General features: G+C 41.0%; 1 protein-coding gene across 2 annotated transcripts in view; it reads right to left on the reverse strand.

Moving 5' to 3' along the window:
- The window catches only part of adgra1b (adhesion G protein-coupled receptor A1b), a 247,673-nt gene that overhangs the window by 204,436 nt on the left and 22,344 nt on the right, over positions 1–20,893 (reverse strand). The window lies entirely within an intron of this gene.

The following is a 20,893-nucleotide window of genomic DNA, read 5'->3' on the forward strand; positions in this document are numbered from 1 at the left end:
CACCTCCTGTATTTGTGTTTTTTAATCAGAGAGGGCGTCACGTCTTTTTCTTAATCTGGTATTTGAATGTATCTGTGTGCTGGATTTGAGCTCAACACCTGTACACACCAGCTTTCTATTTCTGCTGACTTTTCACAAGAAGAATTACTAATAAGACTTTCTGTAGACATCCTCCAGGAGTCGTCATTCACGCAGCAAGGTGCAGCACGCCTTAGGAAGAGCACTGAAGTTGCCTTCCTGACAGACTAACCTCCCAGTCCAGTCAGTTTGGCCAAGGGCTGACTCTCATCTCCGCTCTCATCCAAAGTTGTCTTTGATCATGTACAATACGCTACAAAAGAGCAGGCTCAGGGTGGAGGTCAGAAGGTCATCCGTTGTGCCTGCAGCACCTCCTTTTATCCTGAACCATCTTGCAGCCCACTGCTCTACCCTCTTTGAATTTGCTGAATGTTCAGAACTTCCTACCTTATCGACTGACGGCCTCATGACGGGGCAGAGGTCACTGCTCAGTAAGTCAACAAACAGGAAATTTAATACTGTACAAAAAATATCAAAGGTTGCTGAATTCATATCTATAATGTACATAAAACGAGATGATCATACACTTTTATAAGAACTCCAAAGGCCTTCATGAGATGGCTCAAGAGGTAGACCGGGTCATCCACCAGATCAGCAGTTCGATCTGTGATGCCTCCAGTCCGCATGTCCGTATGTCAAAGTTTCCTTGGGCAAAAAACAGAACTGTAATTGCTTCCAATGATTGTGCCATCATTATGTGAGTGCAAACACTTGTAACCACCTGTGTATGCCACCAGTGTATGATTGTGTGTGTAAATGAATGTTACATGTAGTGTAAAGGTGAACTTAAAGAGGAATGAGTGTACACAAGTGCAAGAAATTCTTTCATTCGGAATTAGAAACAGAATATTCCAGCCCCTTACATCGGAATGAATTTTCAATCGCATTGGCAATTTTCATTCCAAATTAGGTGTTTACAAGATCACTTTAATAGGAATGAACTTTCATTCCAAATGAAAAGGGAATTAAACTGTCCATGTAAACGCACTCACTGTCTTTCAAAATAAACACACTACATCAGTACAACACCACAAATTGACTTTTTTTTCCTTTCAACAACAAACACGTGTGTGGGTTTAAGCAACAAAAGTATGTGTTTATATCAAGGAAAAAAGAATAGAGTTTGGCTTTATAATCTCAAGGGACGCGTCTCTCCTGGGTGAAAGCTGTTGTGTGTTGGACCAATCCACCATCCTCCCCACCCACTTTCACTGCCTTAACTTTCGTACTTGTGCCGCCGCGTTTCCCCCTGATGCTGCTGGGCTCTGTTTAACTATAACAGCGCCCAGCCATGTATCATGCAGATCTTAAAGGATGACTTTTTCGTCAATGTCTGATACCGCAAGTCACTGCGCAAGCACTAGATTACGACGACTTTGGACTGAGACTGGGTTAGCCAATAAGCAAAATGATCAAGGTATGGGTGCTTGTATGGGTGAATGTTTAAATATAGCCAAGGTAAACATAATTGACATACTCCTCCTAAGGCACACATTGTATTCTTTTGTTGTATTTTGGGATTTTCAATTTTATATCATCAGAGATGCTTTTCAGTTTTATAGTCTTTGTGACCTGTTGCCTTTTGGGAAAGTGTTTGTGTAGGGTTTGTACAGTGTAATACAGGAGTGTTTGAAATTACTCTTACTTTATGATAGTTACCAAAGTTGTTAGTGGGCAAAATTTTACCTCAGTCCCCAGCAAGAGTATTTTGTCTGTCTTGGACACTGGCACTGCTGTCAGATCAAAATAAATGAAAAGCATTGTACCCTTATGCATTGGGATTTTTTTGTCCTGCTGTACTTAACTTGTGACCTTTGTGTACCGTTACACCCCTAATAAGCATATTTAAACTGAAATATTAAAAACTGAAGATTTTAAATTGCAGCTTTGAATTTTGACCTTGAATCTTTAGATGAGCATGCCTGAGTCCCCTCCAGATGCTATCATATATCACTATCATATTATTCACTGCAAAATAATTGTGAATTACTGGCTTCCTGTATGAGGTCATTTTTAAAGGAACATAAAACAAATGATGGTATCACAGGCAACACAACAGCCTTTTACAGCCGTCAGACCCAAGCCAACAACTATCTGTTAATAAATGTTATAAGTTATGGTTGTGTCTTATAAACTGCTGAGGCTCCAGACGGGTGGGGTGTCTCACATAATACAACAGAATGGGTGCCAAAAAGATTCAACAATTAGAGGAAACTTTTTGAAAGTCCATTTAGCATCCAATTCTGCATGCTTTTCTGTGATTAACTGTGTGGCATGATCTGTAACATCCTCAGTCGGTAAACTCCACACATCTGGTACTCTAAACAGGATAAGACAAACTGTAAGTTATTTGCCGAGCACACCTTATGGCCTCACACTGTCACAATGGAGTGAAATATTTGCTGTTGTTTTTTGTGGACGCTGGATAGAATTTAATAATGTCTCCAGTCCTACTCTCAACACTTTTTAACTATGTAACCTGTCCTTGGTATACCACCCCCTTTGCATTTAGGAAGAAGCATTAGTCATGAGTTCAAGAGGTCTCCCTCCCTGCTTCGCTGTTCTCCGCCTCTGTCTGCACACATGCAAACAAGGGCACTGCCATGAGTTCCCAACTAGTCTGGCCCCTGAGATCCATATTTCTTCTCAGTCATTGGTACAAAGTTCACAAATAAGCTACCTTAACACTAGGGTTGGGAATGATTAACCGATACGACCGGATATCCGGTTTGACAAGCGAGAGATACGGCTACGTTGGTAGCAGCCTCCTCAATCGATACGAATCAGCCATGAATCCTTAGATGAATCGATTGTAGAGTCATGGATCGGGTATCGCGAGACTAGCAATCGGTTGACTGGCTTTAACAGTTTGCATCTCGAAAACAACGCGAGAGCCAGCTGCTCCGTAGCAGGCATTACTGACAACGATAATGGATGTAAACATCAGCGCCAGCTTGACCGGTGGAGCTGAGGAACAGAAGCTAATGCTGGTTGGATAAACCAGGGAGCAGCCAAGCCGCAGCAGAAACTAACGGCCGGGGTCCAGCGGGCACGTCAGCGGCACGACACGTCTGCAGCGCGACTCGCGTAGCAGCTCGCCCCCGTTAATCAATTACAGCGGCTCCACTGGCAACGGGAGCGGCGCAACAACCCCTGTCTGCCGCGCGACAACTCTCTATTTTACGCGGCTCTTCTATTTTTGTTGTGCTACGCTCCCCTACGCGACCCTCCAGCAGATAACAACTACATGAAATAGTGTGCTAAACGAGCACAATGTGTTTTTAAATGAATAAACCATTATCAGAGGTGATATGTGATGATTTTTTTTCATGCATTTACCCATGTTTATCCGTGACATTGTGTAAATATCTGTGGCAGACATTTGAAAGAGTAGATGACAAACAGTACAGTAAACTTGTAGATAACTCAAATATATGTAGGCCTAATAACTTAGGTGGAAAATGCTTTAACATTTCATGCGGCCTACATGCAGCCTCTCGGCTCGGCAAACGGTAAACAACCCCGCTGGCTTCTCTACATGTCGCTTCAGTACGCAGTCAGTGGAGCCCAAATGAATACGCCGCGACGCTACGCTGACATGGCGCTTACATTTACAGCCGGTGGAGCCCGGCCGTAAAGGCGAATCCTGCCGGTTGTGGGTTGAACGGGGGTCACAGACACAGACAGAAATACGTATTCCTGTCAAATACAGCGGCCATAGTGCTCCGCGGCGCAAGATAACGACTTATCGGTGACCGAGAAGCCCGGTCCAAGAAGTCTTCGTCGGTGTCATGACTGCCCAAAAATACCTGAACAGCCGAGCCGTGGCGGCACACAGGTATGTAACGTGTCAGAGGAGAAACACATTTCCACAAACCTCACCACACTTTAGGGACTGTTCTTTACTTGTCAGGGGAAGAGGGTGGCTGGTTGATTTTTATTTTATTTATTTATTTTATTTTGATCCCCCCTATGTTAATCACTTATTGATGCTGTTTTTGAAGTATGAATAAGTCAATAAGTAATTTATTCCATTGAAATATTATTGATGTATTATAGAAAAGTGATTTATCTTTTTATAAATGACAAACACAGAGTGTAGCAAACACAGAGAAATAGTCTGACATGCTGTCAGTGATAAGCTGCTAGTCATCACAGTCCATGATATCAGTCAGATTCTGCCCCTACATTGCATGTTATTATTTTATTCTGCTTTATGTTTATATTGTACAGCGCTATGATAAACTTTATTCCAGACTCAAGTCCATATAAGATACATACAAAAACACAGACAATGTGTGATTTTGTTGTTGTTTGTCTTTTTATTTTATTTTTGCCAGTGCCATACAGCAACAATGCTTGGGGATGTGGTCTTTTACAAATTTGAAAATACTGTAAGAATGTCATTTTTATAGAATTGGCTTCTTTATTTTATAATATATGATTAATGTTTACATCAACAAATGTTAACCATAGAATCGTATCAAATCGTATCAAATCATATCGAATCGTAGCGTTCCTGCACTGTATTGAATCGTATCGAATCATTCTGTATTAAAAATATATCGTTTTTGAATCATATCGTAACCCGTGTATCTAGATACGTATCAAATTGTCTATCACAGAGAGATTCCCAACCCTACTTAACACCCATTCAGACTTATTTCCACCTATCCTGTTATAGGCCCTCTAGGCACAGTTCTCAACATGGCCAAGCCGACAGCTAGCAGCTAACCGTGGTAACTCCATAAACAACGCTAAACAACAGAAACAGTGCTGACAAAGCTAACGTGTTAACCAGGGGGGAAGTACAGTGGTGCAAAGTGGCCAGTGGGATATACACACACACTAACATGCACATGCTGCTGGCAGACTGGCTTCCCACATCAAACCACAGAGAAGCTCAGATTACAAAACACACAGAGGCAGCATGACTTCATTAATTCTCTGAGTGTCGCAAACAGACCCTTTAGAGATGCTGGAGCCAATCCCAGTGCATACTGTCTACGGGTGCATCTGGACAGCTCACTAGTGTAACACACAGGTGACAAACTACCAGTAGTTAAGAGCTTTTAATTCACCTACCTGCTTGGCTTTGGACTATGGAGGAACTGCAAACTCTGCACAGAACATTCAGGTGGCTGACTGAATCAAACCCAGAACCTCCTCTCTGGGTTACAGCCCAGAGTAGCCCACACATTCATTAATTTGTGGCATGCCGCTATGTTTAGATTTTCTATTTTTGGAGCTGGACCATTCATTAGGTTTGCCATTAGAATATATACCGTTGAGTTATTATTCGCTCCACAGATGAAGGGCATGGAAAGAGCAGCAGAATGGCAGGCGCAGTTAAAGTGAAACTTAACCTTCAGTGTGTTGGGTCTAAAGTTTGCTTCCACTTACTAACAGCTGCTCCTCTCATCCATTGATCTGATCAGCTGATTAGATCGACTGATCGATTATCCATCCCACAACTCAAAACTCCACAAACTGCTGCTGAAGGGGAAAAAAAGAGAGTCCTGCCTGCGCTGCATTTACAGATGTACAGCCACGAAGCTAACTAATTCAGGCCTACACAGGATTCTGAAACTGCCTTTAGAGAACAACCTTTTAAAGGGCCAAAGAAAAGCTCAATTAAAAGAAAAGAATAAAGAGAACAGTAAGCGTTTAAAATATTCTGTGTCATACTTGTGTTAAGTCATTTTAGGGGGCTAGCTTCATTTATGATTTGGCTACCAGCAGGAGGATCATTACAACCAGGCCCCCAGGAAGTGCACTTGACTTTGAAGCCAACTTGACATGGTGGCCAAACTGTGTAACTACAGCTTCTATTACGTGATGCCATTAGCCTAAAAAAGACTTTTTATTACACTGTAAAAGAGACGTCTGTAAATGAATGGATACAATTTTGGAGCATCACACCTCACATTAAATGATTTTACATTGAGTTTTAATCCATTTGGTCCAGTAGCATTTTGAAAGTCTACAAGAGCTGCAGGATTAAAGCATTTTATCCACATTCAAGTTACAGGAGGGTAAACTGCAAGTTAGCCACTCAGCCACAGAAATGAGCTGCTGGGCTCACACAAGTCTGTAGTGCGCTTGCTCTATGGGCTCAATAATGCGGATGATGTGGGCAATTTTATACTCAGAAAGTTGAACTTTTTTGGCTCCATGCACCACTGTGCAACTTTCAGGAGGTCCTACCTCAAACACTGCAGTTCTCTTTTTACATCCATGGTCTGGCTACTTACAGTTACCTAGCAATATTTCGAAAAAGACAAGGGGCATGACATTAAGTAATTATATTTACAGGTTTATTTGTACTGTTAGAGTAATGACAGTGTCTGTTTGTTTTGGGGAGGTTTACAGTCCGGTGCCAGATTTCATAGGCTACTTGGACTTTTGAACTGCTCATTGCAGTGCTTCAAAAAAATATATGTATATATTTTTACAAAGTAGATCCATGTGTTTGCAACTCCACTGCAATCCTCTCATAACAGGCCCATGGCCAACCTTTGGGATGCATCCTACCAGCTGGGAAACACTGAGTTGCATCAACATACAATTTCACCTGTCCAGCAAGACCCGACAATTTATAGAAGGGTCTTGTGCAAAAGCACACTGTGACACATGTACTATAGCAGATGCTTACATGCTCAATATCATAGCCATAAATACTCAGGTAAAATTAAGTAAAGGCCACAAAAAGTAAAATGACCGGTACAATAATTTGCATTTGCATTATAAATTCAGCATAATCTACATTTCCACAACAATGTTTCTATTAGTGGAACACTCACCACTCTGGTGGCCTAACTTTGACATTTTTTTTTTTTTTCAGGAATACTCTGCTGTTGCTCTTCTCAATTTGATTATTCAGTTCTACTTTAAAATGCTGCTGTTAATGACAGTCCATATTTCCAATATTTCACAATAAAGGCCTTCCGGGGAGTCTTTTAATGTAAAACAGATACAGAATGCACTGAATTTGCAGTAACAGCAAAAAGCACCAACATATTAACTGCAAAGTGGAGCAAATCAGAAAACAGGGAGTCTTCTGAATGCACTATATTAAATATATTTTTGGAACAGGGGAAATAAAATCTAAGTACTGCCTCTGATAATAGTCTGTGTCAAACAAAGACCTGTTTCTCTCTTTAGCTGAGGTAAACAAAAGCCCTGGCCATTATTTGAGAATTTATGGCACACACATACACACACACACACACACATACAAACAAATGATAACTACCTTTGGGGAGACTTGCCCCACATATCCACTGTAGATACAGCTGGAGCAGCTCAAATGAGATGAATGTTTAAACAATAACCATTTTCCACTCCCCCGGCCCTGCATGTTTGAAGAGCAGGAGCAGCCCTCAGTATAAACTCCAACATTTGTGGTTAATGTTTGAAAAGCTACTGAAGTGCTTCCCAATTAATTTAAACTGCACTGTATATCTTAGCCTGCTCAATTTCTCCCGAGCCATGTGACCCCGAGGACATCAGCCTGCTCACTATGTGACACTAATGGGCAGATTCCTCCCTGAATCTCGATGATTACCACATCACACAGTCACACTGAAGCGGAGGTGTGTACACACACATGCATTCAGTGTGAGTAAAAATGCACACAGTAACACTGACCAGACCACACACAATGCTGCAGGCACAGCCTCGAGATAGAGCACTGCTTTCTCTTTGAGAGCAAACAGTATTTAATCATGCAGAGTCTCATTAAATAGATCTCAATGTTGATGTCATTATTAAAATCAGATTCACAAAAGGTCACATTCTACATGAAGTACGTAAGCAAATAAAACTGTGGCTTGCTGCAGCCACTTGGGCACTCATCCAAATGGAAAGTGATGCTGCGTGATGTACTCCATTGTATGCACACTTAATGAAATGAGACGATGACATACAGTACATTCATTAGTATAACTTGCATCATATTTCTCAGTGGCATGTTGATGTCTACAGTAAGGTATGTGTGCGTAAAGGCACCTTGTTACAAGTAAACAATAAGAATCTCACATCATGTGGAGGGCTAACAATCAGGTCAGAGCAGTGAAGACACACACATACACACACACACACACAAACCAACTTCATCCTGTTTTTTATATTTCATGCTAGGAAGTGGAGAGTAGGGTTAAAACAATTAGTCGTTTAGTCGATTGACAGAAGCCTGCAGTGATTTTGATAATTTATTATTTTAGTTGTTTCATCCAACAAAAATATATTTGCTGGTTCCAACTCCATAAATGTGAGGATTTGCTGCTTTTACTTTTTTATATGATTGTATACTGAAGAGTTTGGGGGTTTTGTGCTGTTGGTTGGACCAAACAAGACATTTGAACACATCACCTTGAGTTCTCAAAACATCAGGGCCATGGCTCTAGCAAGGCCAAGGTCAATCTGCCCACTACTTTCCTCCCGACTGAAATATCTCGAGGACTTTTCTATGACATTTTTGGCCCATCTGTGAGAGGAAAATGTTCACATTGTACATTTCTGCAAACCACGGACACATTTGTATGTTTCATACGTAGCATATCTACCTTTTTAAAGTGACGTCGTATATGAGCTAATTTTGTCACCCATAAGATGTGGATGGTGGATGGCCTGACACTGAGGCAAGACTGCCAAGCTACAGGCTACTGTTCAAGATTAAAAAAAAAAAAACACTAGTTGTTCTACTCTGTAAAGCAACCTTTGGTACCTTGGGTAACATTATATTGTTTTTATTTTCATCTATTTTTCCATTATTGGTCCTTACATCCTTAACATACAGTTACATAATCAATGTAAAGTGGTTAGTGGTACAGAGGTTAGGTTTTGGCAATAAAAGTTACTGTGATTTACTTTAGGAAAAGAAACATGGTTGGGTGTATGGGTTTAGGCAAGTAAAGTTACTGAGGTTAGGTTTAGGAGAGGAAACATGGTGAGGACCCATGATACAAAGTTCACTTAAAATTCACATGATCTGAACACGTGACTCCAGGGGAAAGTCCCAGGCAAAAGTCCATCCACCACCCCAACCTCGGTCCTTACAAGTGCTTAGGACTGCTTCCTTTTTTACTGCTGTCAGCACCAGCGCATGTGAGCGGAGTGGGAGCGGAGCAGGGAGCGGGCGGATTTTGTGTTGAGCGAGGAGCGGCTATTTTTTTAAAAGGTGGAGCGGAGCCTTATCTCTCGCTCCAATTTCGCTCCGGTCGCTCATGCCCCACCCAGAATGCATCTTTGCACCTGCACACACCCACACTATTTTCTTTCAAAACTATGGAGTTTACTGTGTAATTCAGAAAAGAAACTGAGAAGAGAAGCAGCGGTACCTTGGAGAATGGTCCCTAACTGCGGGGAGAGGCGAGAGGGCTTCGGAGGTCGGTCGCTTAACCTGGTCCGTCTCCTCCACACTTTGACTATTTCCACCTGCCAGCGGTACCGTGTAGAACGGTCCCTAACTGCGGGGAGAGGGCTACCCGGAGAATCTACCAAGCTCATGTTTTATTGGTGCCGTAGCATTGTTCCGACCTCTCACTGTTCTGACCTCTCATTAGTCAGACGTCCCGTTGTTCCGATATGTGATTATTACTGTAGCCTATTTGTGTACCATAGAGGATCAGCAACGCAACAAAAGTAGGCTACTGGTCGAGATACAAGTGTCATAGAGAGGAGAGAATGAAACACCATAACCTCCTGTTATTAACTCTGGGGTCCGGGTTGTCTGGGGAGCTCTCCGCGGTGCTGAATGGCTCCCAGCGGGCGTATTTCTGCCTTGATGGTGTGCCGCTCCGGCGCTGGGTCAGCTGGGAAGGGCTTGAGCCAAAGCAGGCTCACAGCTTATGTGTTTGTCACTTTCTTTTTCATTTTAACCCACACCATGATTTTTTCCTAACCCTAACCAAGTGGTTTTTGTGCCAGACCTTGTAATCAGACCTTAACCACAGGGCATCATGAACAATGGGTTTAATATGGTTGGAACAATGGGCTGTCGGACCAATGGGCTGTCGGAAAAATGGGCAGAGCCAGGTTTGTGGTAGCCTCGCGTTGCCAGACCCAATTCGCAAAACGTGAATGGGTCTGGACGCGGAGGGTACATTTCCTCTATTCCCGAGGGGCAGTATTAACGGCTGTCACTCAAAGTGCCCCTTCACGCAATTGGAAAGACGGAAAACCAATCAGAGTAAACGAAACGTGTGACGTAGGCTAGCACAACACCACTGTAAACAGACCAGCAAGCTACAGCAGAGATGAGCTGTGATGATGTCTGGGAAAGAGGGTTGCTGTCTTTGCGGATTTCCTCCTCACTGTGGACTCCGAGTTGCATGGCTGTGATTCCCAGCTTGGTCACTTCTCTGACCTGCTCCTCCATGAGAGCAACTAGCAGAGAAACAACAATAGCCACTGGGTTTTCACTGAGTCCCATCTTTTTCCCGATCAACAGAGCCAGTTGGTAAATTAAACTCTTACGAAACCCCGTAGGAAGGGCGGCGAACACATCCTTTTTTTCAGTAAAAGCTTTCAGTGCAGCTGAAATGCATTCACTCCATTCCTTGTCCCTCCTATTCTGATGATAAATGGTTGTGATTGGCCCGGTAAGCTTTAACCGATGCCAGAATGCACCTTTATGACTGCACGGCCAGACTGATCTGCGGAGCGAAATAGAATTTGAGCTCGCAAGATTAGGATGGTTTCACCAGGCTAGGTTTGTGGCACCAAACCTGAGTGTTTCTCCCCAACACATCAGTGTTTTCCAGGGGCCTTGAGTCACTAAACAAAGATGTTTTCACTTGTCCCTTGTCATCTTTCCAGTGGTTTTGTGCCACCAGACGTGGAAGTTTTAAGCCAAAACATGATCAAGTTAACCTCACCACACCTTCACCTCAGCATTGCTGTGAAATGTTAAGTTTCAACATATCCACTAAAAAATACTGTACAATGGTAGCATATTGATGATTTGCTGAAACGTACGATGCAAACATTTTTACTGGTGGTCGTATTGGATTAGAAATTTTGTACAGGCATTCATGGTTACCAGAGGATAAACTGTACTGACGGAATCATATTGATCTCTTGGCTGTTACTCTAGAGACACTAGCAGGTTAACAGTTCCATTTATCCAGTGAAATATCTCAATATTTACTAAACTTTTTGGAATAAAAAAATGGCACAGACCTACATGGTTCCCAGGTGATGAATCCTATCAAAGTTCATGATTCAATACCTTTAGCACTGCCATACAGTTGACATTTGTGGCTTTGAGTGAAATGCCTCAGCAATTATACAATGATTAACCATGAAGTTTGGTGCAGACTTTCATGTCATCCTCAGGATGAAATGTAATCAATTTGGTGAGCACTTAATATTTCCTTAGGTCAAAGTCTTAATTTGTCCAATAAGGTCATGGCCACTCTAATACAATTGTTGCAGTTGTTCTTTAAGCTAACATGGAGGTCAACCTAAGGCATCTATTGGTACCAACCATGTCAGCATGGTTTGTCAGGAGGGGGGCTAATGAATTGGAATGAACTGGAATTGGCATTTTCAAAGGGGTCCCTAGAACTCTCACCTGAAGAAACCTGAGTGAAAACAGGTTTTATGGGTTCACACAAGTCTCCCCTAAACTTGAGAAGACTTGTTTCCACTAAATGGTTTGTTCTTACAATTAATGCAGTCCTTTAAATTAAAGCTGCATATTTGTCTTTTTAAGGAGAAAGACAACTAGGCATTGTTTTCAAACTCAAAATGGTAACTGCACTGATGTTAGTCTATGCATATAAGATAATTAGTAACAGGTAATAAGAAATCAAAGTAGGCCTATATCAGTATGTGATTCTTTAACTCTTCTAATTGTCGTAATGTAGTTTTCAACTTGTTAATATACTATAACAGCATAGTAGAATTCCTAAAATGCAGTTATGGCATTTTTGTTTTGGGTGATGGATGCGACATGAATGATGAAAAAAACATGAATTAAGCGAAATGAAACAAGTAGCACAAATTGTGTCATAGGTCTATCCACGAGAGTTGAAGAATCTGAACTTCAGTTACCAATTTGTGCTGCAATAGCCAATCAGCACTGAGATCCTCCGTGGGCATATGAAGGCCAGGACGTACTGGTGGAAGTTCATTAATCAATTCAGTGTTTTTGTGCGCACATAACACGAGTTATTCGCGCGTATGAAGCGAGTCAACACAAAACATTCTATCATTCAAACTCTTGTTAGTAACACAATGTGAAAATTCACATTGCGTTTGGTGTGAATACAACATAACTGTGAGCATGTTAGCATGCTGATGTTAGCATATAGCCTTAACTACAGCGTCACTGAGCCACCAGAGTGGTTGTAGACTCTTTAGATGTTTTATAAACTAAATAATAAAACAAAATATAATTCCTAGATTCACTGATTATAAAGTAATCAGTAGTTGTGAGTATAAATCTTTCATTCTGTAGGGTTCTGAATGGAGACACCCAGATAGAGGCAGATACAGTATACACAGTAGCAAAGCAGATGACCTGTTTTTTCGCAGCAATGCAGCTGAAAAGCATTCAGCAAATCCTTCACTTCACGTGTCTCATCCTCACTGTAAAAAAAAAATCTAACTGGCTATGCCTAACAAGAGTAAGTGTAACATGTATTGGCACCAACTTTGATGCTAATGTGGAATCTGTTTATTAAAACCATTTATTCACGTGTTAAATATTCATGGGTCAGTTTGCAGATGCTTTGAGGGAAGGCCTGGCCACACGCTTTGAATTACAGCAAAAACTCACCGAGACAGATAACCACCTACTGGATTGTAAATTTATATGTGCTGAAAGCTCAATGAGGAGGGGGGAAAAGGTGGACACTCAGACAGTTCAGTCAAATTAAACAGGCTGACTGTGTATGCTTTGTGACAGGTTTGTAGCTACTGCTGCCAGAGCATCAAAGGGCTACAGACTTTTACTCTATCTGTGTTTGCATTATGGAAATATTACATACACTAAGGGCTGAAGGCCTACAGCATAAATTAATTAGTCAATCTTCTTGGCAAGACATACAGCACAATCAAATGGCCTATTTGAAACAGTCAACACAAATCAGTGTAAAGCTGCTAGTATTTTGCATATATTTTACAGTGTGTGTAAAGTCACACAGGTTTTTCAAGAAACAAAATCTTTGTCACTTAAACATCTCCACAGTCTTTACCCAGTTGGGGCGATGATTAACATTTCTCAAACACCGCTGGAGTGCAATTTATTCCTCGCGGGTGGATAAGCAGTGCTTATGGGATATTTGCTGTGATTTTCTCAGAGATTACAGAAAAGAGTGAAAACAAAGCGAGTCACTTCTGTGAGGACGCCTTCATTTCAGCCAACGCGCAAAATTAAATCAGTCACATGAAACCAACAGAAGCAATTTTACAGCAGATGGAGAAAAAGCTCTGAGAAACCCTGAACTGTGAAGATACTGTCTTGGTTAACAACTTAGCAACTGTGTCCTATTTTGGAACTACTGCTCTCATCAGTATGAGATATTTCTATCAGAACAAAGCAAAAGTTCAAGGAGAGTGTGAAGCTAATTCTTCCAGGAGATGCTTTTGATCCATGGCCTCTTGCTCTCCTGCTGTTTTTTTAAATAGCATAGCATAACAAAACAAAACAAGAAATTACTCCCAAGATGGAAATAAATATTGTAAATCTTTCTACAGAAGTATCAGGTTTCCAGCATTCATCTGCTACTTTTGTAATTGCTCTGATGAGTGTTTTCTCTCTCTCTCCAAACATGGACAGTCATGGGGCTCACATGTTTTGCCTCAACTGTGACCCAGCAACAGACTCCAATAAAATAACAATAAAACCATTCATATTTCAAGACTACGCTTTGATCCATTTAATGCTTGGTCTAACATCATGTCCTCTCGGGTAAACAGATAAAAAACACCCAGACTTTTACGCAGTAAAGGGAAATGGAGCTACCTCACCATTGGTGAAGTACATAACAGCTCTCCAAGATCCAAACTACTGTGGAGCAATCACATGCTGAAGCAGAATTAAAAAGAAAATAAGAAAACAAAAGAAGAAACTACAACTTAATGGTCTAGTTTCTCGGATTTAGTGGCATCTAGTGGTGAGGTTGCAGATTGCAACCAACTGAAACTTCTACTGTGTACTAAGCATGCAGGAAAACTATGATGGCTGATGCAAAAAACGCAAATGGCCTTATCTGGAGCCAGTGGTTTGTTTGTCCGTTCTGGGCTACTGTAGAACAACACAGCGAACTCCTTGAAAGAGGATCCACTCTGTAAGTAGATATAAGCAGCTCATTCTCAGGTGATGAATACACAATGTTTTTTTTAGTTTCAGGTAATTATACACTAATTAAAATATGGTAATATATCTCATTCCATTTCTGCCAACAGATCAACCCGTTCTCACTCCAGAGTCGTCGAAATCTAGCACTTGGTCAATGCGTTCCGGTGTCAGACACTGACGAAAAAAGCCGTCCTTTCATGGTGGCATGATATGGCGCCTGGCTGCATCGCAGGGGACAACAGCTAAAGTTATGGCAGCAAAAATCCAAGTAGGGTGGGCGGGAGGGGTCATGGATATGTCAAACAACCACTGACTTTCACAAGAGGCTGCAGCCTTTCTCTTAGGAAAAAAAAGACCATGTGTGAGTGTTCAATGTTGAAGGGAAAAAAAGTCAATTGCAGTGTTGTACCGACGTAGTGCTTTTATTTTGAAAGAGACTATATGCAAACTGTACATTTCCTGTGAAAGCGGAATTGTATTTTGAAAACAGACAATGCAGTGTTGTACCGACATAGTGCTTTTATTTTGAAAGAGACTATATGCAAACTGTACATTTCCTGTGAAAGCGGAATTGTATTTTGAAAACAAACAACATGCATGTAACAGGCAGAACTTGACACGGCTTCCCAGAACGTTGACAACCAACACACCCAGGGTACCTTGCACATCGTATCTCGATGTGGAAAGTCCATGACTAAATGTCAATATGTGATGAGGTCGGAACTGGAATGTGTTCAATAGATAGGCCCAAATCCCACACACTTGACCTTTAATTACACCCTAAATATGGATTCATTTTAGAGATGCACTCAGTATCAGTATCAGCCATTATTCACCTTGCAGACTGCCATCGGCCAATCTGCAAATCAGATGGCATTCACTTATGGCAGTGGCGGATGTTTTTCTGTTGTGTCACATCAATTTTGTGCAGACTAAAAAGCATAGCTTGAGACTAATGTCATCCCATCAACAGAAAGCATGTTTGGGATGCCCTTGGGACAAAAGGAAGCAGTAAACTCACTGCCAACGTGTCAGGCAGCACACCCTGTTGTTTCCCCGATCTGCTTACAGAGGTTGAATTGAACTGGATTTTGATGCGTTCACGATCTATCCAGTAGAAATTTGTATTGTATTGGGCAAAGGTTTATTATAAAATTATCATTATGTGTTCAAATATAATCTCTCGGTAAGGAACTTGAATAAATACTAAAATCTGAAGAAGAATTTTGTTGATGTTTCCACAGTAAAATAAAATAGGGGGTAAAAACAGCTTCTGGAGCAGTTCTTTTGAAGATGTCTTTCATGTGAAAGACGTTTATTTTAAAGGTTATTTCATTAATTTGTATGATTGAACTGTGCTTACTCAACACTGAGTGTAATGAAGGCTGAGTGACTTGAAAGCAGCTTGGATATTTTTCTATAATGAGGATTTCTTTGTTTCCCTGGCACAAAAGGGGAGGATAAATTACAACAAAAACAAAACAAACAAACAAACAAACAAAGCAATTGGTATTGGCCAAATTTTTAATATAAACAGTCGCATTAGTCCAGAATTTCACAATCGATGCATCCCTAATTGATTGTGAATACATTCAAAAAAGATCAAAAAGGTAGCTGTGAAATTGGCCAGAAAAATGTTCTGCGATTTTAATCTGATGAATTAATTGCACCTTTTAGTGTCCTTAATAAAAAATTGACAAAGTCTTGTCAATATTAGTAGAGGTCGAAATTGTAATGGTTCATAATTTAAGTATGAGACCAAAAAAGTCATCAGTTTACTTCATTTCTATTTTTCATGTCAGGAATCTCAGTTAAAATTGTTTTTTACAGGGACATCATGGCACCATATTGACAAAGTGACATTCTAATATGTATTTAAAATCTTGGATTGAGTGTCTGCTGCTTTAATCAAGTGTTATTGATCCCAGCAGGTCAATAATACTCATTTGTTCTGCTGTCCCTGTTAATAACCTCTGACCTTTGACCCACTAAGGGTAACCTCAGGGTCAGTTTGGCTTGTGATCATGTGATCATTGAGTTTTTCCAACCTGCTCCACAGTCTGTCACACATTCTTATGCTCAACAAGCCAGAGGACGCATCCCTCAGCGGTTAACCACGCCCTCATCAATCACCTCCCAAGGAGACGCATTCACGAGGAGGACTGAATAAACGCCACCTCCGCAATGGGAACAACAGGAAACTTTTCAAAGGACGCCTTCTCTGACATCTACTTTTCAGAATGAGCAATTGCAGGCGCCATTATGAATCCTGATACAGTCTCTGATCCTCAGCCGAGGTCCACTCAGTCTATTCAGCCTGCCTCCAAATTCCTCAGGCTGGATAAATAATGTTTGGTCAAATAGACAAAAAATAGACCCGGTGCTCTCAATATAAAACACTTAGACAGTCTGCTGAGAATTAAGCTGCTGTCACATCCACCGCCATAACAATAGAAATAACCCTGACTGTAAAGACACACAATATGCTTGTGGACAATAGGAGTGTGCTTCTCAACAGCTGTGTGTACATTCGACTATCCGAAAACACCACTACGGTATCATTATATCAATATTTAATCCTGGACTGCAGCTTTTATTTTGTGGTTAAAAATGATTGTATTGTACTGTGTAACAATACATTTCTTTTTTCTATTCTATGTCGGAAAATGTGTAGAGGGAACAGTCAGGAGCACTTCTTCGTCTGACTCTCTGACTGATTCTATGTGATACGGGTGGTGCAGATATTCCATGTAGTCAACTACATTGTAAATAACATTGGTGAAATGTATTTCAAATCCAGTATATCTAAAAAAAATCATCATGCCACAGTGTCAAATTTCATGCAGTCAAAAATATGCCAGCCTCATCCGTTTCTCACAGATTCTTCACAGACTGAGGGCTTTTGCGGTGGGAACCCATGATGAAGCGGCAAAAGCTAGATTCAGAGTCTGACAAGAGAACAGTGATGGGCTTTGTTCCTGCTTTGCTCCCATGGGACCCAGTTTGGCTGATGGTAATGGGCTTGTGTCCATATGGGGGGATCCAGGCCATCTTCCAACATACAGGGACGCTCCATTAAGAGGACATTCTCTCAGCTATAGAGGCAAATCACATTAAAAGTGTCGTCCCTGGGGGGATTAATAAAGTTGCCGGTGCGCTTTTGACTGCCATGATGATGGTGGCAATAAGTATTAGGGCAGATCACCTAATCACCTGGTGAGGTTTCAGATGTCGCAATGCTACAGGATGATGCACCATCATGGAGGGCTTCCAGCTTTGCACCCTCTGACCTTTGATTAAAGGGTTGGTTAGCCCTAGTATTAGGAAAAAACACATTTCTAGTTTACCCTTAGTGATATCTACAGTAACTAGATCTCTTGCAATTAAATTGGCCCTGCATGATTTGAGGAAAATCTGCGATAACATTGTTCAGTGTTGCGATGACAATATGACTTGCAATAAATAAACAAATACTGACGCATATATGTTAATTATACAGTTCCTGTGCCTGTCTGGTTTAATTGGTAAAATGGCAACATAGACCACAAACAAAGATTAACCTATATCCACTGAATAAAGAAATAAAATACATGATTTTGAACATGCATATTTTTACTAGCTAAAATGTATATGGGGTATGACTTTAGTACTTAATCATATAAAAATGCTGCAGTAAAAGAATTTGAAAAGTTATCACAGAAGTACTAGGGGACCTGTTGTATAAGAATATTGTAGTGTTTGCTGGAAACAGTTTAATTAGATTTTTTTTTAAAGATTTTTAAAAAGTTTCCTTTACAGAAATGAATGGATATTCTTATATTTTAGCATCTAATTATTGAAAATGCTGTAGTGTAAGAACAAGAAAGTAATGATGGATATAAGTCTGTAAGCCATGTATTTTAACTAAGGAAAATATGAAAAAAATCACAACTTTCTGTTTTAAGCAACTTTTGTTGCCATTTAAGCGTAGATTGCTTAGTTTAAAAGGTGCGCTTGAATGCATCATGAAGTCCATACACACTTTGCCTTACAAAGCAATCTAGAGTTTACAAGGTGCACCTGAATGCACAAAGTCCCTGTTCCTACATGAGTGTCAAAGCGTGGCATGGCTGTAACTGATACCAAAACACGGTAGAGACTCTTTGCATGGTTTTTGTATTACATGACTAATTTGGTACAAACATTTACCAGCCAATGTGCCTTCTTAGATTTACTCACCAAAAATAAAATCTACCCTATTTGGTGCATGGTAGCAATAATTTTCGGACCCTGATTGCACTTGTTAATAAAAGTTATTTTTCTTACTCATTGCATTTCTTGCAGTCTTAGTGTGTTAATAATGAATGATCATATCATGATGATCATGAATGGATTACTTGGACAGGCCTACTGGGTCCAGGCCCAGGGGCCATAAGTGTCAGGGCCCCCTGGCCTTCACCTGCAAACTGTCTAGAGCTGCAATGATTTACTGATTAGCTGTAAACTATTACATGACTCGCCAACTAATCTGATGATCGATTCATCAGTTTAAGTAATTTATTATGAAAACTAGAATTACCACCTCTCAGTTGCATGTCTCCGTAAGTTCATCAACAATTCACATTCACGTCAGTGAAAACATGGATGCTTCACACACACCATCCCCCCAGCAGCACAGAAGAGCCATACAATTAATACAGTTGTAAGGTGGGCACCCAAGATTAGTGTCACTAATTCAGGATCTGACCAAATGTGTCCCCTTCTGTGCGTGAGTTGAATCATGGCCAGAAAAGTGTTTTGGCAGGACATTATGATGTCACAGTTAAGTTGACCTTTGACCTTTTGGATATAAAATATCACCACTTCATAATTAATTTAATCTGTTAAGCATTTGTGTGAAATTTTGTCAATTAATTCTTGTGTTACGACCAAATATATTTTTTGTAAGGTCACAGGACCTTGACCTTTGACCTATGACCACCAAAATCTAATCAGTTCACCATTGAGTCCAAATGGACGTTTGTGCCAAATTTGAAGATATTCCCTCAGGGTGTGATATTGCGTTCACAAGAATAGGACAGACGGACAACCTGAAGATGTAATGCCTCTGGCCACTTTCGCAGGGAGGCATAAGGAGTCAGTATTTCTTAATTCCAGCTTTTTAAATGTGAATATCTTCTGGTTTCTTTGTTTTTTACATCAACATCAGTATCTTTAGGTTGTGGACAAAACAAGACATTTGAGAACGTCATCTTGGGCTTTGGGGGACACTAATCTACATGTTTTACCATTTTCTTGTAATTTATAGATCAAACTTAGGGATTAATTGAGTTGCACCCCATTAGAATGTCACTGAAATTAACATATATCAACCAGAACAAGGCTCGACATGAGCATGGAGAGATGCAAAGGAACTGCAAAGAGACACAAAATTACCTCAATAAGACATGAAGCAACTACAACATGACACAAAACAACCACAATTAAAAACAAAATGACTACAAAGAGATACAAAACCAAAGAAAGAAAAAACAACAGGCTCTCTGTGTTTTGCTCTTCTGTAGAAGAGGTGTTGGGGCCTTTTGCATGTCTTTGTTTAGGGTTCTGTTTTTTCATGATCCACCCACAGCAATGACTATGAAAATACAATTTATCACAGCACTAAATTAAATTCTTATCACCTCCTTTGTATCAGAGTGGGGGCAGAAGACTGTCTTAACACCAGAACAAATTAATCCAAAATCATCTGCATGGCTAGATGCCACCAGTAGTTAATAGGAAAATATTTTGTGGAGTTTGGCCAAACTAGCCCTTAAATGAAGAGGGCCTAATTTCATTTCCATTTCAAACAAAGAAAAACTTGCTCTGGGATCACCATGTTTCCATTCTTGCCCCACAATGTCCACAGCTGCAGCACGAGTGGTGCAAACACACACCCATGCGTTATTAAGCTTGTCAATCAGCTGCCAATTCACCGCAACTCTCGGATCCAGTCAGTCAGCCAGCCGGGCAGGCAGGCAGTCAGTCATCTGGGCCAGACGAGAGAACAGCTGGCCACCACTTTCAACTCACTGAGGCTACCTGGCTTGGCATCAACCGCTAGCGACAAACATATCTCTGCCAAATACCGCATGTGGCAGCAACGGATGGACAGGCTGTACCCAGAGAGCGAGGTGAAGGAAGGGATAGGCCCTGCAAAACGCTGCTCCGAGAGGTCAGCCTCGACAAACCTTTGGCTGAGCATCCTTAAAAGCCTCGCAATCATCTCTCCATCACTATGGAGCTGGAGGGATGATGGTGGAACGGTTTAATGGCACTAATAAGGCCCGAGGAGACAGGTGACATCATCCTGTAGGTCGAGCGGCGACACAGCCACCCAAAAAGGAGTGGAAGAGGGGCAGAATTACTCCACTGACATTACAATCTGAATTTTACTGTCAAGTAGTCAGGGAGATGTGGGGCCAACCGACTCGAATAATATTCAAAGCAGCTGCTGATGTAGCGTGTGTGTGTGTGTGTGTGTGT

This window comes from Epinephelus lanceolatus, chromosome 17 (assembly GCF_041903045.1).
Source record: "Epinephelus lanceolatus isolate andai-2023 chromosome 17, ASM4190304v1, whole genome shotgun sequence".
NCBI lineage: Eukaryota > Metazoa > Chordata > Actinopteri > Perciformes > Serranidae > Epinephelus > Epinephelus lanceolatus.